The following is a 20,792-nucleotide window of genomic DNA, read 5'->3' on the forward strand; positions in this document are numbered from 1 at the left end:
TTCTTCTGGGAACGTGGGTGATTTGTTGAGTAAGTTAAATTTTTTTTTTCAATTTTGCTTCTCGAAGGATATCTTGATGGAAAAGTTTTCCCCAAGTAAATTAATCTAGGATTTATGGTAGTTTTTGAACGATTTGAATTCTTGAATTTTTAAACATGTGATCTGCTTTAAATTGGTCTGTAGAGTATAATAACAAACTTTATAAGCTCATAGAATTCAAAAGTATATCTCAAACTTTATATATATGTATCGATTTTTTAAAATCAATTTTGTTCACTATTTTATTTTAAAAAGACATACACCGTCTCAACCGATTTAGGCTTTACAGACTGAATAAATGACGTGAACAACTTAAGATTAACATTCAACACCCAGTACCGAGATGGGAATCGAACCCATACCATCAGTCTTCTTGTGAACGTTGTCAAAACAGTTTCTAGACTCTAGATTTCCATCTAGTGAATGGATGTATCGAAACTATCCAGAAAATGTATTTTCACTTTTTAGGTTACACTTCATGGCAGTAGGAACGGGGGGAGGGGGGTACGATTTAATTTCTCCCAGCCGGGTACGAAAACTATGATTTTTTTTTGTTTTCATTCTCATATTACGAAAAAATATATTTGCGATACTATGTGTATTCAGAGGAAATGATGATATTGTTATCAAAGTAAGACGTAGATTTGAATTTTGAAATTCGGTTCAATTAAAAATGAGATATCTGCTGATGAGAAAAATGTAACATCTTTAAAAAAAATGAGAATTTTTTTCCCGGTAATTCCGGCATAGCGGCCTAAACTTACATAGGACCCTGAAAATTTTATATATGATTGGGAAAATTTTTCACAATTTCAAAACTTTTAAAATAATTTCAATACGCCAAAGTATTCAGCAGATATAGGAATCTTAAAACAATGTCTTTTTTTAGGTTTTCTATTCAATGCTTTCTATATATCATCTGCTAAGTCAAATTGGTCAAATTTAAATTTTATATATTTAAACTTTTGAATGAACTACCTAAGCATTGAATCTAAAATCACAAATAACAGTCGAGATATGTAACCAGGGGAACGAAACTGGAATTATAACAGATGCTTTATTTTTTAACTCGTGAAAAAAAACCAAGTTTGTTATTTTTCAATACAAAATAACACATTTGAAAAAGAAAATCTTCTCATTTCCCGTGGAACAGTCGCATATTCCTCGTACAATTAATAACTAAATGGAATCAAACAGTAAAAAAAGGGATTTAGCCCCATTAGTTACCATTTTGGTCAAATTTAAACAAATAGTATTTAAATAAATTTCAAAAAAGGTCATTTTACTTAAACATTCATTTCAACCATGTTTATAACACTGTGAACTTAAAGTGTTTCCGAAAATTAGATTTCGATTGCCAGCGGCTATAAAATAGTGGATAGAACTCAACTTCCCTATGCCAATGATTATGAGATCGAATGTCATTTCTAGACGTTCCAGATGTGATGAAAACTACTTTTTATGTTAATACTGATGTTATGAAATCGCTTGGTACATCTTTGTACCTGAAAATAATCACATTTTCATAGGTGATGGCAAGAATTAGAGAAACATGAGGTATCAAAGAGTGAAAGAACATAAGCCGTAAATATCATGAAATTTTCTAAAAAGATACAACGGCTTCCCGGCAGGACTTGAGATTGAGGACTGGAGATTGCAGGTTCAAGTCCTGCCCGTGAGCCGCTGTATGTTTTTAGAAAATTTCGTGATATTTACGGCTTATGTCCTTTCGTTTTTTGATAACTCATGTTTCTCTATTTCTTTCCATCACCTTCGAAAATGAGAAAATGTACTTTTTATGTCCTTGAGTGCAGTTTATAATTTCTTGTAACGTTCAGTTTTGATGAACAGCAGTTTTAAATGGTCTGTCATTTTTTAATGTTTAAGGTTAAACCCCTTCTCTTCCAATCCAAGAGCTATAATGGGTTCAGTTCAAAAAATTATCATTATATGTCAAAACTTGCTTGTGGGTTATTAATAGCCGATAAGCCGTTGAGAATGCTACCAAGTTGTTATTGAAATACAGATCCCGTTCGATTTTGGCATCACGCCCGTACATTTTGTGTTGCCAAAATCGAATGTTGACAAAGTCGAACGATTTTTTATCTCAATTTTTTTCAGTTTTTTTTTTACAAAATCACTGTTATTATTATCAAACACGTTATTTTTGGTCAATTTTCGACCATTTGTAGTCATTTTTAATTTTTTTATCATGTTTTTGAAGCATTTTCCACTTTTCTTGTTTTGTTTATAAATTGTTTGTTTTCATTTGTCATATTTGCTGTTTTTGTCGTTCTTCATTATTTTTTAGTTGTTTTTTGTCATTTTTAGTCTTTTGCTTGAATTTGTTTTTTTTTTGACTTTTTGAATATTTCATCGTTTTTTGTTATTTTTGAGTACTTTATAATTTTTTTAAAAAATTTTTGTTTTTATTGTTGCATTTTATCACCATTTCAGAACATAAAAACGTATTTATGGTGTTTGTCACATGTGCCAAAATCGGATGTTGCCAAAATCGAATGTTGCCAAAATAGAATGTTGCCAAAAACGAACGGGGTCTGTACTAGTATTTGGGATTTTTGTGGCTAAACCGTCTTTTGAATATAAGATCCTGCTAACGTTTTTAAAATTTAAAATACTTTACTACACTTTTGATTTAAAAATAGAAAAGTATTAAGCTTCGTGTAATTATAAAAAAAATCAACGATTTATTTTTCTTCCACTCAAAAAGAGCCTACAAATAACTAAAACGCTCAAGCGTAGTGCAGTAACACTACTTGTCAAAAAAAAAAAGAATGACGGTTCATATCTACCTGCAGGAAAAAAATCAACAACATCAACAACATTTTTCAATAATAGCTCAGCAGTTAGTTGTTAACTTGTACCTCCCTACGGAAAAAAGGCTAGAAAAAGGTTCTCACGATAGCGGTGTGCGTATCCAAAATAACAACCTACACAAACGGAATAGAAAATCAAAAAAAAAAATAGGGGAGAACAAAATAAAAAGGCATGGAAATCGTCCTTGCTATCGGAAGAATTGGAATCGTAGGAGAAAGAATGGTTGCCAGAGGATTTGGAATCTCAAATAATTTTCTAGAAAAAACAGAATTAGTAGGTACGAGTAATTGATGATAGAATCACATTTTTCCTAGGGCTTTAAGAGTTTTGAGCCTAATTACTACTTATTATAAGTGCTGTATGAAGGATTTTACAATTATTTTTCCTACCATTTTTTGTTAATCCATATTCAAGGAAAATATTTGATATATCAAAGAAAATAATTTAAGCCTAGTTTCTGATATCATCATTTTTAATCAATATTGTTTAATTTTTTTTAATCAAACTAGTATACTTGATTTATAATTTTTTCAGAACAAAAAACTATATGAAACTATGTTTTCTGAGACTTCGAAATTGATAATTTTTGGTTTAATGACCACTTTCTTGTTTTAAATGGTTTTTTAAGCTTCTCTTAGATATGGCAAACTCCACGGATATGTCAAGAAGCTGTCACTTTTACGAAATCTTAGAACAACATCTTTTCAATCATTTAGCGAAAGTAAACTGTAAAAATTATCACATTTTCAAAGGTTAACCTGAGATATCAAAGAAAGAAAGTACATAAGCCGTAAATATAATAAATTTCTCGAAAAAAGTACAACGGCTCACCGTCAGGGACTTGAACCAGATATTTACGGTTTATGTTCTTTCTTCCTGTTATATCTCATGTATCTCTTATGCTTCCCATCACCTTTTAAATAAAATGTGATCATTTTTCAGATACGAAGAGTACCAAGACGATTTAAAAACATCAGATTTGATTTATTAAATTAACTATTCGATGCGATAGAAATAATGATGATTGTAGTAAACCATGTCTAAGGCGAGGTTAGGCACAAACTGTAGAATATTTTAGAGATATTGAAATTAAAGGGCTAAACTCATTAAAAAGAACGCGAGTAGTTTGGACTTGTGAGAAAAAGTAAAAGATTTTTCTTACGGTTAGTTTTTCCCTATTCGGCTATTCTGAAAATTTTTAAATAGTTTTTCAACCAAATAATTTAAGCTCTACAGTAAATGGCAAAACGTTTTGCAGTCTTCAATAAAATTTGTCAAATGAATGAAAGCCAAAGTTCCATAATGTTTTTTTATTTGATTGCCCACGCCCACAAATCATTATATTCTAAGATGGATCGGCACTAACAAGCTTTCTCATCACTGCCATTGTCCTCGGTAAAGGTTTCTCAGGATGAAATTGCCACACTATGAAATTTCCCTAACCGGTAAAAAAAAAACTCTAACTTTTTACCCGTTAGGAAGAATTTTGGGTGGATTTAGTTCATAGTGCATTGTTTACTTCCTGCAAGTTTTAAAGTCCTGTGATCAAAACTCGCGGAAATGGAATCAAAAGAACAGCTCGTGCGTGATAAAATCTTGCGCATTCATCACGAGATCTCTTGCATCGTTCTATCGCTGAAACGTTAAACGCGAATAACACGGTGCCGCGGGTGATTAAGCGGTCCGAGAAACAATTGACCACCATTCGGAAGCCCAGAAGTGAAGGTAAAAGTATTCCGTACAACATCAAAAATCAAAACCGCGTAGTTGGGGTCTTCAACCGAAACCCGAACGCCTCTGTTCGGGATATAGCTAAGAAGCTGCACCTAAGCCGAAGTTTTGTCCAGAAGGTCAAAGCTAAGGCTGGGCTTCGAACGTTCAATGTACAAAAGGCCCCTAATTGCGACGAGAAGCAGAACAAGTCCGCCAAAACCCGTGCCAGGAAGTTGTACCTTAATATCCTGACGAAAGTTGAATGCTGCATCGTGGACGACGAAACATATGTGAAGGCCGACTTCAATTAGATCCCCGGCAATCTGTTTTTCGCGGCCAAGGATAAGTTCAGCGTTCCGGAGCATGTCCGTACTCAGAAGATGGCCAAATTTGCGAATAAATTCCTGATTTGGCAAGCCATTTGCACCTGCGGGAAGCTGAGTGTACCTTTCGTGACCCAGGGCACGATAAACGGACAGGTGTACATGAAAGAGTGCCTTCAGAAGTGGCTGCTTCCTCTTCTGAAGGCCCATAACGTCTCAACAATCTTCTGGCCGGATTTTCCTCATGCCACTACTCCAAGGACGTGCTGAAGTGGTATGCGGACAATAAGGTCAATTTTGGGGCGAAAATGTTCAACCCTCCCAACACCCCTGAACTCCGCCCTATCGAGAAGTACTGAGCGATTATGAAGCAGCACCTTCTTAAACGACCTAAGGTAGTGAAGACAGTCGAGGAACAGAAGAAAGCACGGGTTTACATGCGAAAAACGGTCGATTCACAGGTTGTGCAGAATCTTATGACCGGGGTTAAGGCCTAAGTGTGGGCATTTGCGTATGGACTGTAAATAAAATACGATTAAATGGTAAAATTAAGTTTGATAGTTATTCTTCAATTCTTAAAAATTTGATGGCAATTGAATGAAAACTCGAATTTTGCGAATAAATTTTGTGTGTGGTAATTTAATCGTGGACACCCTTTAAATAATCTTTTTATGCCAAAACTTTCTTTTGAACAAAATTTCTTGGAAACTGCATTAACATGATGATCAAAGTCGTACTAGGTGTTACAAATTTGAATAACATCACCTTGAAAATGTTCGAATTCCTCCAGCAAACATCTTTTGAACTCTGATTTGTTTTTAAATTGAGGGGAAGATTATTTCATCTAACAATACCTCTAACGAAAAAGGATCTACCGTAGAAATTCGAACTATGCGAAGGGATAACAATATTTCTAGTTCGAGAATTCCTAAATGGGATAAGTAAAGTTTTCAAATAAGGCGGTTTTCTTGTTTTTAAAATCCTATGCATTATTACACATGAGCAATATTTATGAAAGTTATCGAAAGATCAATCGATGAGTAATAATTGCATGTGTGACACTCGAGAGAAACGCGACAAATTAAAAACGTATCCTACGCAGGAATTTAGAGCAATGCGCATTTGAATAAAGAAAATGTCCATAAATTAACAAGGGGAAAACAAAAGTCTTTAAAAGTTTAAGTTTAGTTGAAACTTTCAGGTGATTTGTCGTTAGGTTTAATCTTTTGAGTGCACCATAGATTTTACAGCATTGAGCAGCAGAGATCTGTTTAACCTCTTTGCCTCCTGGTGTGATGCCAATCGCCTTCCTTTTTTGCGCAGTAATATCATTTTCCCGCAAACAACGCCCGTTCTCAGCCGTTTATTTCCTTGGAAACGATGCAATCTCTCGAGCTCAACACGTGAAAGATCTTAGTGTGTTTCTTGACGTGCGGCTGGATTTTAAGAATCACACCAACTATATCGTTGACAACCTGGGTCTTCTTTTCCGCATGACTAAGGACTTTAACCCTTTAATGCATAGTGTTGTTTTAAAACAACACTAATCAAAATCCAAATATCCCCAAAACGCGTGGAAATTTTTTAGTGATGTATTCACAAAAAATAATCTAGAGATCCAAAGAAATCAGCCCATGGTATTTTTATAACGATATTCTCATGTATGTGTGAGATATCGAACAAAGTATGCGGAAAATTTTCAAAAATCAAATTTATTTATTTTTTTGAAAAAAGTAGTTTTTGGAAAATCCATGTTATTTCTTCAGATTTGCAAATTCTAACGAATTTTTTAATCTCAATCAATCAGAAACTCCTTCCTGCGCCCAATTATCAAGGTTTAGAAGAAATTGGCAAAATCGTATTGTAATAAATTAAGAATTTCAAAAATTATTTTTTAACTTTGATTAGCCATAACTTTTATAATACTCAAAATAACCACTTCAAACCTGTTGTGTTGTGTTATTCGAATTAAAATGTTATTACTTCAATAAACCAATAGCTGACATTCTCATTTAAAAAAAGTCATGCATTAAAGGGTTAAGGACATCTAATGCCTGAGGAGTCTTTACTGTAGTTTTGTTCGATCGATCCTTGAATATGCTTCTGCGGTTTGGTGCCCATATTATCAAAACGGTTCTGATCGCATCAAAGCCATCCAACGACGTTTTTTAAGGTATGCCCTTCGACATTTAAACTGGCAAGATCCTTTTCGACTTCCCAGCTACGAAAGCCGCTGCCGCCTGATCGACATCGACACGCTGCAAACCAGCAGGACCGCCACTCGTGCGTCTTTCGTCGATTAGCTGTTTTCATCAAAAATCGACTCTCCCACACTTCTGGAAGTTCTTCCACTTAGCGTCCGACCTCGAGGTTTGAGGAATCGGGATCTTCAGCTCTTCGTTCCTCTCAGACTGAACAATTACGGGGCAAACTCTGCGATAATTGGCGCCATTAAGAATTTCAACCTTTTCTCAGATGGTCGCTGTTCAAAAGTTGAGTATAGCAAGCAGCAAAATACAAGGAAAAAAAATAAAAAAGGCAATGATGCACGTACATGGGAATAACATTCAGAAAAATGAAGCAAATCAACAGATCAAAAAGTCAAAGAGACATCATTAAAAATATCTTTTAAGATAATCCAGCCCAAGTTCCCATGTACGGGGGATAGTGGAGGGCCATCATCATCATCATCAACCGCTCCTCAGAGCATTTTGATTTTGACGTTTCGAAGGTTGTATTCCGAAGAAGAATCCTTAGTGTTCTAAGTTCAGTGTAGATTTGAATTTGTACACAGAAAAAAATGTTGACTATTACGTGTCACTGAAACTGCAACCTTTAAAATAAATCAACCTGTAATTAACAAAACCTGTAATTTTAAATTGTTTTCCTTGAAAGTTAACGAAGATTCATTTATTATCACAGCAAATGTCCTGTAAAAAAGTTGTACACTGAAAATTAAATGTCACGTAATTTGTTTTCCGACCTGAAAAATTAAGGTAAATGTCCGGCTCCTTTTTGTTACAGGACATTCGCGTAATTTTGCAGGAAATAATTTTTGCTGTGTAGTTAGTCTCTAAATTTTTAAATATCATTTGGATCATCAGATCATATATTCTGTAGATTAAATAATAATAATAAATCAAATCTGACGGTTCCAAGAAAGATCCCAATCGCAAATGACTCCGAGGTTTTCAGCGTGGTCAAAAAATTGAATAATAATATCGTAGAGAACCAATTGAATAAAAACTTGTGAGGATATGTACCTGCTACCGAAACAAAGAGCACTCAACAAGCCGTACGTAGTACCTTTTTTCAGCACCGCCTCCCACACAAGTACACCTGGAGATCACCGTACCAAACGGAATCACAGATCGACCACGTTTTGATCGACAGCCGGCACTTTTCGGACATCATCGACGTCAGATCCTGTCGGGGCGCCAACATCGAGTCGGACCATTATCTGGTGATGGTGAAGATGCGCCCAAAACTCTCCGTAGTGAACAACACGCGAAACCGGCGCCCGCCTCGGTTAAATATCGCGCGACTGAAGCAACCTGAGGTCGCGGCAGACTACGCGCAATCGGTCGAAGCAGCGCTGCCGGCAGAGGGCGAGCTTGACGAAGCCCCTCTCGAGGACTGTTGGGATACCATCAAAACAGCCATCAACAGTGCTGCGGAGAACGTCATCGGTTATGTGGAGCGATCTCGACGGAACGACTGGTTCGACGAGGAGTGTAGGAGGGTGATGGACGAAGAGAATGCCGCGCGGGCGGCAGTAGTGCAAAGAGGCACCCGTCGAAATGTGGAAAATCACCGACAGCGGAAGAGGCAGCGAGTCCGACTTTTCCAGGAGAAAAAGCGCCGCCTGGAGGAGGAGGAGCTCGAGGAGCTGGAGCAGCTGCATCGTTCCCAAGAAACACGAAAGTTCTATCAGAAACTCAACGCATCCCGCAAAGGCTTCGTGCCGCAAGCCGAAATGTGCCGGGATAAGGACGGGGGGATCCTGACGGACAATCGTGAGGTGATCAAAAGGTGGAAGCAGCACTTCGATGAACACCTGAACGGCGCACATGCAGGAGATCAAGACGGTGGGGGAAGGTACATCGCCGGCGTAGCCAACGACGAAGAGGAGCCACTCCCAACGATGAGTGAAGTTAAGGAAGCCATTCGCCAACTGAATAGAAACAAGTCGGCTGGGAAGGATGGCATCGCAGCTGAACTCATCAAAATGGGCCCGGACAGGTTGGCCGATTGCCTACACCGGTTGATAGTCCGGATCTGGGACATAGAACAGCTACCGGAGGAGTGGAAGGAGGGGGTAATATGCCCCATCTACAAGAAGGGCGACAAATTGGACTGTGAGAACTACCGAGCGATCACTGTCCTCAATGCCGCCTACAAAGTGTTGTCCCGAATCCTACTCCGCCGCCTCACGCCACAAGCAAACAGATTCGTGGGAAGTCATCAGGCCGGCTTCATGGAGGGACGGTCTACGACGGACCAGATATTCACATTACGGCAAATCCCCCAAAAATGCCGTGAACACCAAGTCCCTACGCATCATCTATTCATCGACTTCAAAGCCGCATACGACACGATCGACCGTAACGAGCTATGGAAAATCATGGACGAGAACGGCTTTTCCGGGAAGCTAATCAGACTGATCAAGGCGACGATGGATGGAACGCAGTGCTGTGTGCGGATTTCGGGTGAATTGTCGAGTTCATTCGAATCGCGCAGGGGGCTTCGACAAGGTGATGGTCTATCCTGCATGATGTTCAACGTGGCGCTAGAAGGTGTTATTCGACGAGCGGTGGGCGAAATGCGGGGCACGATTTTCAACAGATCCAGTCAACTTATCTGCTTTGCCGATGACATTGATATAGTCGGCAGATCATCTGCGGCGGTGGAGGAGATCTACCGCAAACTGAAACGCGAAGCAGGAAGGATTGGGTTGATGATTAATACGTCCAAGACGAAGTACATGCTGGCCTGCGGATCCGAGACCGACCGAACCCGCTTGTCCAGTAATAACAAGGTCATGATCGACGGCGACGAGCTGGAGATAGTCGAAGACTTTGTCTATCTCGGCTCACTGGTGACCGCAGACAATGACACCAGCCGTGAGATCCGGAGGCGAATTATCAGTGGAAGTCGTGCCTACTATGGACTCCACAAGCAACTGCGGTCGAGAAGACTTTGCCCTCGTACGAAGTGTAACCTATATATGACGCTTATTAGACCGGTTGTTCTCTACGGGCACGAGACATGGATATTGCTCGAGGAGGACCTGCGTACACTCGGAGTATTCGAGCGACGAGTGTTAAGAACCATCTTTGGCGGCGTACAGGAGAACGGAGTGTGGAGGCGAAGGATGAACCACGAGCTCGCGCGACTCTACGGCGAACCCAGTATCCAGAAGGTGGTGAAAGCTGGCCGGATACGCTGGGCTGGACATGTTGCGAGAATGCCGGACGACTGTCCCGCAAAACAGGTGTTCGCTACGAATCCGGTAGGAACAAGACGAGCGGGGGCGCAACGAGCGAGGTGGTTAGACCAAGTGGAGCGTGATCTGGCGAACGTGGGGTGCCCGAGAAATTGGAGAACGGTTGCTATGAACCGAGTGAATTTTAGGAATTATGTTCGTCAAGTTATGTCGTGAGACGGAATACTATGTAAATAAAATAAAATAATCAACAAGCTTATCAGAATTTTCAATACTTAGAAAGCTATTCCAGTCAACATTAGAGAGAGTTGTGAAAAGAGCATTTTCATCAAAATTTTTATAATCGCGAAACTAGTAACCGTCTGGTTCATTAGCTTTCGGAAAATTCAATGAAGATAAAATTAAATTGTGATGAGAAATGCCTGGTTAAGAAATTCGACTAAAACTATGTATACCTATCAGGTGAATCTGATATAAGTAAAACAAGTAGAAGGCAGCCGGTAGAATGGAAGAAGGTGAGTTCTCTATTAAAACAGCAGAAGTTCGTAGAATTCAAGAAGTTTTGAATCGGTGTTTATTCAAAGAATGTTTTGAAAGGTCCACAATAAAATCACCAACGAAAAAAGAGGCATTATAGGTTAAAGCAAACTATTGGACATGATTAAGAAGAAGCTCAGAGCAATCGCGTTCGGGAGGGTTGTAATAAACACCAAACAAGAGTTTTGTATCGTTCAAGAATAGTTCCAAGATAATAAAATCAGTACAATAACACTCATTTCTATCTGATTTCGGAAGAATTTTACATTTAAGATTATTTCTGAAGTATATGCAAATACCTCCTCCATGCTTGTTTCGATCATTTCTAATCAAGTTTTAGCCGTCAATTGCTATTCCAGTATCGTTGACAACTTCACCAAGCCATGCCTCGGTCATAAAAATAATGTCAACTATCAGGAAATAGATGTTTAAGTTATCTGAATTTTGAAAAGGGACGAGTGCAAAGACTTTAAACGTTGATATGACAAATGTTGAGCTTAACTTCACAAATTACACTATGAAGTACTACTTCCGGTATCATATTTATCGTCGAGGCATTGTGGTTGTTAGAATAATAATCTATTACTGTCTAGACCAGAGGGGGCCAAACCTAAGCCCTCGAGTCCCTGGTCGTTCCTCTGGAGACTCAGTGGAGGGTGGGCACACAAGGCCTTCTTTTCTGGCTAGCTCGATCTTGAGCAGGAACGGAGCTCCTCAAGGTCGGCTTTTACAAATGCTGCTGATCAAGGACTGTTCGGAATGGATTCAACGCACTACCGCTGTAAAATTTAGTTTTACTGTTTTTTTATTGAAATTACCTTTGTGTTTTGTGTGGCGTGTGTCTCGTTGGGCCGGCCTTTGCTGCTGCTGACGCTACTCCTTCGGAACGCTACGGGTATTTGGGGTGTGGCTAGGCAGTTGACAAGAATTGGCGGTAACTTTGCCAATTCCTTGTCAGCTCCTCAGGCCGGAACGGATATGGGATTCCGTTCAGCCTTCCAGATGTGGATTCCCTTCGGGATTCGATCCTGTATCGCGGGAGTTGGTTGTCTGCCAAAATGGTCCAAATTGCAGAAACGCGGTACCAGATTGGAATCTTCCCGATACTTGTTGGTCCCGGAGGGCATAAAGCATATGCTCCTAAGGTTTGGGTCCTGGTGGATAAAAGGCCGATAAAACTTCTGCGAGGGCTACCAAGATCTCTTCACTTTTACCTGATTCACTTTTCTTGAACGCGCACTGGTGTTTTTCCGCTACCGGACTTATTGAACTTTAAACTTTTGTTAGTTCAACACTTATACGGTTAGGTTAAGTCCTCTCGATACGCAACCTGGCTGTCTTGGCGATCAAAGCGGTAAGAGATCTTTTTAGCGTTAGTTTTGGTAGCTTTCCTCTCATCAGGCCGATTATACCACTTTTTTTAACTTCTGGACTAATACCTTTTTAATTTGTGCGTTCGTTTTATACCCGTTCTAGTACAGCATTTTGTGTATTTGTTTCAGTGTACCTGTGTTAACATGTTGTGTTCTTGTGAGTCCTGTATTTTATTTTAACTAAACCTTTCTTGCTCTGATGAAATAATATTTTAACCAATTAACTAACATTTAACTATAAACAAATAATTTAAGCAAATAAACAAATAATGATTTAATTTATGAAAACTTTACCGAGTTGAATATCGCAACGGTAACAAATCAAACTCATTTGTCAAATCATGCTTTTGAACCTTTTCTTATGAAAATCACCTAAAAATTATCTCAAATTAGACATATTTTTGCTTAATTTAGTATGGGAGCATCCTTTTCTAAAGTCGGCAGTACTTGGAATTATTATGCTAACCATCCTTGAACCAGAAAAAAACCCTCAGATGCATAATTTTACTTAGATCTGACCATTCGTTTATTCGTTTATTGGTAGTATAAAGAAAACGCCTCCATTTTTATATATAAGATAGTGCTGCTGTTTGGTACGCTTTTTCACTCACCTTCAACCCGTTTTCTGTCAAAGATTGTGATTGCAAACCCTAATCCGCCCTTGAGTGTCAATATGACACTTTTGGAAGTTTGACGGCATGTAACTTTTTTCGGGTGCATTCAAATACAAAATGTCTTGAAATCTTTAATTTTGCATCACTATTTTTTTTATGGACACACCCCGCATTTAACCAAACAATTTAAGATCATGATCACAAAAAATGTAAAAAGTGCTGTAAAACCGTACTTTTCAATCAACGAACCGTCATAATTCTTTAAGATAAGCCAGATAAATTTTGAAAATAGGATTGGAAAGTTGACTTAGTTTGGCACCCTTTCGTTTCTTCAAATTTTCAAAATACGAAATACGAAAAAATACGAATTTTCAAAGGTTTTTCAAAATTTTTGTCAATTTGCAATTTCTCAGATTTTTTAACCCTTAAGTTCTACTTTACACTGAATTTAAAGTATATTAATGCATGATTTCTACAATAAACTTATATTCATCAAAAATGCAATTTGGGCATTTTCATACCAGTTCATGAGGTGTAATTCCATTAGCGCTGCGATACTTTAAACAGCAAGATTTAAAGAAGTCGCCATTCGTTATGGATACAAGGCAACCTTTTGGCATTTTTATGAAAAAGTTTTCACACGTTCAAAAACACCATGGAGAAATATTTCTTAGAGTTTTGGAAGTTTTAATATTTAAAAGTTGAATAAAAGTTTTGTAGCAGTGTTTTTTAAAATCATTTTTTAAAGACCAGTCTGCTTACAGATATTTAAAGAGTAATTATATTGGCTTAAGTTTTAAACAATTTTTCATTTAACAAATACAACAGCTTTTGTCTAATTTAACGAATTCATTCAAGTTTTTCCTTTCAAGATACCGTCTTAAATGATTTTTTTCCATCTGGTACCACTTCCCGCCAATCACACTAGAAGAACTGTGCCAGTCAGTCGGCCCCGAATGGCTAGGCGGGCGCCCTTTTTGGTGCTTTTCCTACCTTCATCTCTCCTCGTATAATACCGGCAATGGTCGAGTCTAGTGCTTTTGGCGAGCAATTTCCCCGACCATGTTGTCATCCCAACGCCGCTGCTCGTCTTCCACCGAAGGACCTCCATCCGTTCTGAGGTTTCAAAAAAGAAAACGAAAGCCCAACTCAACTAGTTGTAGGATAGCTACAACTTCCTAGCTGTGTGGTGGGAAAACTCTCGCGAGTCCTTAGGCTGATTCCGTTGTTGGTTTCCCAATTTGAGCGCAGAGCGTTTGGGGGAATTTTGTGAGTATTGAGCGCAACCTTTTTGTGAGGGACGATTGGTTTAAATCTAGTGTCTAGCTTGAAGCAGCAGTAGGTAGCACACATTCCGAGGGTGGTTCGGTCGGGACGAACTCAACGTGGGACACTTGTAAAGCGATTTCCTGGTTTATGTTATAGTCTTTCGGATTGTGGATAACGGAAGCTTTAATTGTGATTTTTTTTAAAATTTTCTTTTGACAGTATGATAGCTTGTTGAAGAAAACTTTCTTCCAGAGTTGATTTAGTGAAACAGTGCTCCAAACAAGTTTCGGTTGGTTGTTCGAAGAAGAATTGATTAACCTAAAGCCCCTGACAGTCAGTCAGTGCTGCTGTGAGCTGTGTATTTGTGAAAGCAATAAAATATACGCAACCTGTGTCCTGAGCGGGTCCTGTCTCCCTGATTGGGGGAGTTAGTGTTCAAATAAATGTATTAAAGTGGCAGTAAATCGTCGTTGCGTTTGACGGTACGGCTCTTCTAGGGGAGTTAAAGCAGCTCAGCTGGTGGCTCCAGAGAGTGAGAGCGAAAAAAGGAGAACGGAAGCACGTTGTGTCTTTGGTCCTAACCGAGCAGAAGTGATTGCTTCTCCAATGTCAATTGGTGTTTGTTAGTGAATGGCAGACGCACGTGGGAGGATGTCGCTCTTGGAGTATCACTGAAAAAGGGAGAGAATCCTTATCGGTGTTATCTATGCTGGGAGTGCGATGGTGTGCGTCCTTCGAGACTCTAGTTATTAGTAGACTCCTAGACTGTTGGTGGTCTTCGTCTAGCTTTCGATGCCAGTAAACTTGGGGATTCCATCAACGGGAGCAAAACCAACTCGACGGCACTGACTACGACGACTACGACAAAGTCAGGCCACGGATCTATCAGAAGGGCCACAGTCAGGCTGTGTTTGTGCGGATGTCCTCGTTTCAAGACGTGTACACATCAGAACTCCGGGGCGGTTGCGATTTCACGAAGAAGAATTTTCCACTTCTGACTTTTTCCCTCCCAGTGTAGTGCATTGTCTGTGAAAATCTTCGCTGTGACACTATTCTATCGACTTACTGTTTGCCAGGAACCGGAAAACGTCTTTGCAGCTGGAGCCCCCCACAGGAATTCGTCCATCCGATCCGAACACAATGCATAATAAGCTCCATTGAAAGAAGTCGACTGGTGGAACGAGGGCGGAAAAACTGGATACAAAAGTCCTATTGTTTTGTTAATGTTCGATGAAAAACAAGTGAAATCCTCTGGAAGACAATACAGGAATATTTTCCACCTATACTCAACTTACTCGGAAAGTGGCTGAAAAAGTGCTTTGATCAGGACTCGTCCATAGTGCAAGGTGTTTGTTGATGTTATTATCATTGCTGTAATCATTACAAGAGCTCTCGTATACATATAAAAGCTAGTCGGTCTATATCGTGAAGATTACGTGTATATCGCTGTATGTATGAAAGTATCTCTACCCCCACCCACAATACCCCCCAATCGTGAATCGTCGTCTACGCCTACCCAAAAAATAGTAGAGTGTCATAGAAGAAGCTGTTCGTCGTTCGTGCTGCTGCTGCTAGAATATTGCCATGCCGTGCACATCTCGTTATATAGCGATTAACCGACCTGTATCGCCCGCTCTCTATCTCTAGAACAAGTGAATGTTATTGTCTCAACAAACTCGTCGTACTTCGGGGCACTTTTGTGTATCAACAAAGCCTCCCTACAACTATTTCTAAGCCGTTGTCGTTGTCTATCATAAGCTGCATCTAGAAGAATCCTTAAACGTAGGAAGAGCCCATAGAAAAAAAAATCCAAAGTGTCGTCGCTCTTCTCTGTGTGTCATCACTGTTGCTCGATGTCGTTCGAGGAAATATATTCAACCCTAACAAGTGGAGCTTACCCGTTACAAAAATAAGAAAAAAGCAAAGTGAATTGATGTGAAAGCTTGGAGCCAAAGAAGTAATAGCTGTTCCTTGGTAATTATCCTATCTGCTCAGTAAGAGCAGTAAAGAAGAAAAAAAGCAAGTGAATCTGTCTGCAACCGAAGAAAAGTAGTTACACAACACTGCGAAACCGTAAATTGCACACAAATAATACCAAAAGAAAAAAAACCAACCCTTCTTCGAGAAAACAGCGAAACCAAAAAAAAAAATTCATCCCCCCTTACCATTGCCGAAAAAAAAAATTAAACCTCGGTTGAAGTGAAAAAAAGAGAAATCACTGCAATAAATTGTACCTCCGAGTGTTTCTGTGAGAAAAAGCGTTCAAAAGTGGAATTAATCAACAGCAGCCAGCTCGCTGGCCAAGAGTGAGCAAAAAAAAAAAAACGAGAAAAAAAGATCTCCCACAGGATAACGGTGCAAAATTTGTACTAGAAAATTACCCTCGACCGGAACCGGGGTTTTTGTGTGTGAAAACCACAAGAAAGAAAAAAACAGCGTAAAAACACAAAACAAACCATCTGCACAATCGGAAGTATGATCGAACAATGCTGTGTTGCTGCTTCTGATTGCTGAGAAAAGGGGTAAGTTGAAGTGGGTTTCGCCGCCTTGGGGTTTTTTGGTTATGCTCCTGACAGCAATTCGGGCGCTGCGATGCCGGAATCATTAGTACAGTTTCGATATTAGTTTTCTCGGCTTCAAGGAGGAAGCTGCTGTTACGTTGTCGAACTTTACGATTGACAGACGGGCAGCCTAGAATGCTGACTGTTCGAGGAAAATTGGTTTCTCCGAAATGTTTTCCCGTTTCTGAGTTGTGTTTTATCAACATATAGTGGAATAACTTGTTAGATAAGCTATCCGAATTTTCTTCCGAGACTAATGATGATTAGTTTGTTTTGGGGTTGTTTTTTTTTGTTTCGAGAAGACAATCGATTGAATGAATTGATTAAGATGTTGGGAAAAGTTTTTTCGTATCTGAAGTTTCTATTATGATAGACACTCCAGCGTAGCAAATAAAATGTTTTTCAATTCATTCAGTTTCATCTGGTTGTAATAAATTTCAATTATATCAAGTTTAAATGTACAACACAGCTAATTATCTGAATCCTCAAAAGCACTGAAATTGAACACCCTTAATATTACATGACTTAGAATGCGCATTTTGAATGTACATAAATTCATTAAATAAAAAGTTCTTGAATCATCACAGCTCTGAAATTGAATCAAACTTAAATTACATGACACAGAACACGATTTCCTAATGAGAAATTCCGTCACTTATGATGCTTTTTTTTTAGATGTGCTGAATAGTGGTATTCGGCGAACGGCCGAATACCGATTTTGACCTTTTCAACTATTCGGCCAAACAAATATTCGTCCGAATATTCGGCTTAATATTTGGGTTGTTGGGCTTTTGATAAAAATAATTCAATTTCCTTCTATTTATTCCATCTTAATGCCCCTCATGTTCTTGAGTGGATTTTTTGAACCAGATGATATACTCAGATGATGTATTACAAGATCTTATTCAAGTAGGGGTCCCTCTAATTAAAAAACAAAACAATGTTCTAATAACTGAAAGGTCATCAGATGACTTGTCGCTTCTAGGGCCTTTTTCACCAAAATGGGTTCCTGTGAAATCTGTGAAAAACACGTCGAAATAGGTGCAAGCAATTTGAAATTGCTTATTTGATATCGAATTAGATGAAAATCGAATATGAGCAAGAAATCTTCAAAATAGTTGTTAAAAAGAATGATGATCTTTAACCTTAAGCATACCATACCTTAAACTAAACGGTCGGGCAATTAAGGACGATTATAAAAAAACGAAAAAAAGGTCAAATTTGAACAAAATCTAGGCCTAAAACATACAAGAGAGAAGCGAAAAAAAGTTAACTTGAAATTTAAAGTTTTCATTGAATTACAGCAGCAGTATTAAAATCGTATCTAGGAATTTAACAAAAATTTATGTTCATTTTGAAACAGTTTAATAATAGTTTTTGAACACAAATTCTTGAAAATTTCAAAATGAAATTAGTGTTTTTTTTATTTGGTTTGGCAAATAATTTGAATAAAGCTGGGCATCCCAGCCAGATTTGACTTATCTCGAATTCTTGATTGGATTTATGGGAAAGCTAGGATATTTCAAGAAAATCTGGAATAACCGATAATCAAAGTATAAAGCGATATTTGTTAGCATTCTCCTGTGCGATCTGCAGTGAAAGACACGAATACTCATTGAATGTTCTACATTACTTTTTCAGCGCCGAATATTCGGTATTTCTCTACTTTTTTTTTTTATTAACATCATATGTGATGTCATTCTTCATGTCACAGAAAATTTCTTTCTTACAAAAACTGAAAAAACTGAAATAAAAAAAATTAAGTTATATGACACGGAACGCGATTTTCTATTATAAAATTAAAATTATTGAACCCTAAACAGCACTGAAAATGAAAAAAAAGCTAACACGAAAGCAAGTCGTAAGCCACTGCTTTAAAATGTGTGCTGCAATTTGAGTTTGGAATTGTTATACGTAAATGTTTCTAGTTTTCTAAAATGAAATTTTGTTTTCAATTTTGAAACCTGACCGAAAATTCAGTAGTAAATGATTGTTTTAAATTCATCTCTGCACAAAAACTCTATCACGTAGAGCATCTAAAGCATAAAAAATTTAGTTTTCGTATGCATTCCGTCCCCAAAATTTTTACCCGTTTCGTTCATGTTAAAGATCATTGAAAAGTTGGCTAAATTTGGCAAATTTTGCATTTTTTGATTTTCCAAATTCGAAACATAAAATTTTTGACGAATTCTCAAAGGTAGCTGATTTTTGAACCTTATGCAATTTCCTTTCTGGTGAATATAAATTTGCGTGAATTTATTAAATAAACAGTGCAAAGTTGAATTTAAGTGCAAGAAAATCTGAGAAATTGCAAATAGACAAAAAGTTGAAAAAAACAGCTATCTATGAAAATTTGGCAAAAATTATGTGTTTCGCATAAGGAAAATCTAAAAAAATAAAAATGTGCCGAACTACGTTAACTTTTAAATCCTCTTCTCAAAATTTATCTGGTTAAACTGGTAAACAATTTTGACGGTTCATTGATTGAGAAGAACGGTTTTTACACCACTTTTTGGCATTTCTTGTGGTCATAATCTCAACAAATTTAAAAAAAAAAATCCATATGTGAATCATACAGCTTCTAACTTCAGCTTGCTTGTATACAAAGCGAATTTTTTTTAAGTATTCCGTTGCTGATGTACAGTATCATATAAGCTTTTCTCGTATTCCAAAATACTTTAATGGAAAATTTCCTTTAACTTGTATGATAAGTTTTAAGCCTTATAGCAAAATTTGTATTATTATCTCTTGAACTATATAACAAATAATTTTATGTAGGGGAAAACTGTACAATACGCAACATTATTAAAATTTATTAATTATTATTATTTCAGAGGACTAATTTACGTCTTTTTAACGAGAAAACCAATTATAAAAACACGGTTTTGATGATATTTTTTATAAAAAACTAAAATGGTGAACTATGGTGAAAACATGTCAAAACTATGACAATATTTAGTATGACCAAAATCTGATAGATATGACAAAAATTTGGCAACAAAACGACAGCAATCTAACAAATATGACCAAATCATGGCCTTAATATGATAAAAAAGTTAAATATAAAATTAAAAAATATAACAAAAACATGACAAAAATCTGACAGATGCGACAAAAATTTGACAAAAATATTAGAAATATTACAAAAATATAGCAAAACTTTGTCAAAACAACAAACTTTGTGGAAAAAAGATTACAAAAACTCCGGTAAATATGACAAAAATATGTCAAAATAAAGACAGAAATATGACATTGATTTAACAATAAAATGACAAAAAATCAATAAACCTTAGTCAAAAATATGACAAATGTGTCAAAAATAAGACAAAATTATGACACAAATCTGACAAATATGAAAAAATTATTACAAAAAATTATCAATAAAATGAAAAAAAAAAACATGGCAAACTTATGACAAATTTGGTAAAAAATGACAACAATCTGAAAGATATGACATTTGTCATATTTTTATCACTCTGTCACAATATTATTATAGTTCGACGACGTTCCCTTAAATTTTAAATATTTTTGAAGATTTGAATCATAAATTGGTCATATATGTCTTATCCATGTCATAAACCTGTTTTATTTTTATCACAATTTTATGTAATGATATTGTCATTTTATTGTTATATATTCCTCATATTTTTACCACGCCCGTCTGACTTTTGAAGTTTCCTGCCAGTATTTCGTCATATTCCTGTTACAGTCGTCACATTTTTGCCAGTTTTCTACCACAGTTGCTATATTTTTGCAAAACTTTGTCATCCTGTCTCTTCTTTCCACTGGAAATTGAAGAAGGGTCTTGATAATCATAAAAAATCCCTCGTGCCCAAATATATTCTAATGCCAAATTTGTGTGCATTTCCATGAAAAGGTTCCAAGTTATGCAAAAATAGTATGAGAGCCTCTATTCCCCTGATGCATGTTCCAACTAAATGTAGGTAGAATAGTGTTCAAGTCATGGAAAACAAAATAGAGGGAAGCTCGTTCTGCATCTTATCCTCACCCTGGAAAAAGAAAGGGGTCAAAAATGGAAATATTTCTGGTATTCAAAAACTTTCCCGTACCAAAATAAG

At 37.3% G+C, this 20,792-nt stretch overlaps 1 protein-coding gene across 4 annotated transcripts in view; it reads left to right on the forward strand.

Annotated features, from left to right (window-relative positions):
- LOC129743649 (uncharacterized) overlaps positions 1–20,792 on the forward strand; it is a 1,005,706-nt gene that overhangs the window by 865 nt on the left and 984,049 nt on the right. For all 4 annotated transcript variants that reach the window (XM_055735730.1, XM_055735733.1, XM_055735734.1 and 1 more), the window contains exon 2: positions 14,372–16,674. The gene's annotated coding sequence lies outside the window, so the exon portion shown is untranslated. The remainder of the gene's footprint in view (positions 1–14,371; positions 16,675–20,792) is intronic.

This window comes from Uranotaenia lowii, chromosome 2 (genome assembly GCF_029784155.1).
Source record: "Uranotaenia lowii strain MFRU-FL chromosome 2, ASM2978415v1, whole genome shotgun sequence".
Lineage (NCBI taxonomy): Eukaryota > Metazoa > Arthropoda > Insecta > Diptera > Culicidae > Uranotaenia > Uranotaenia lowii.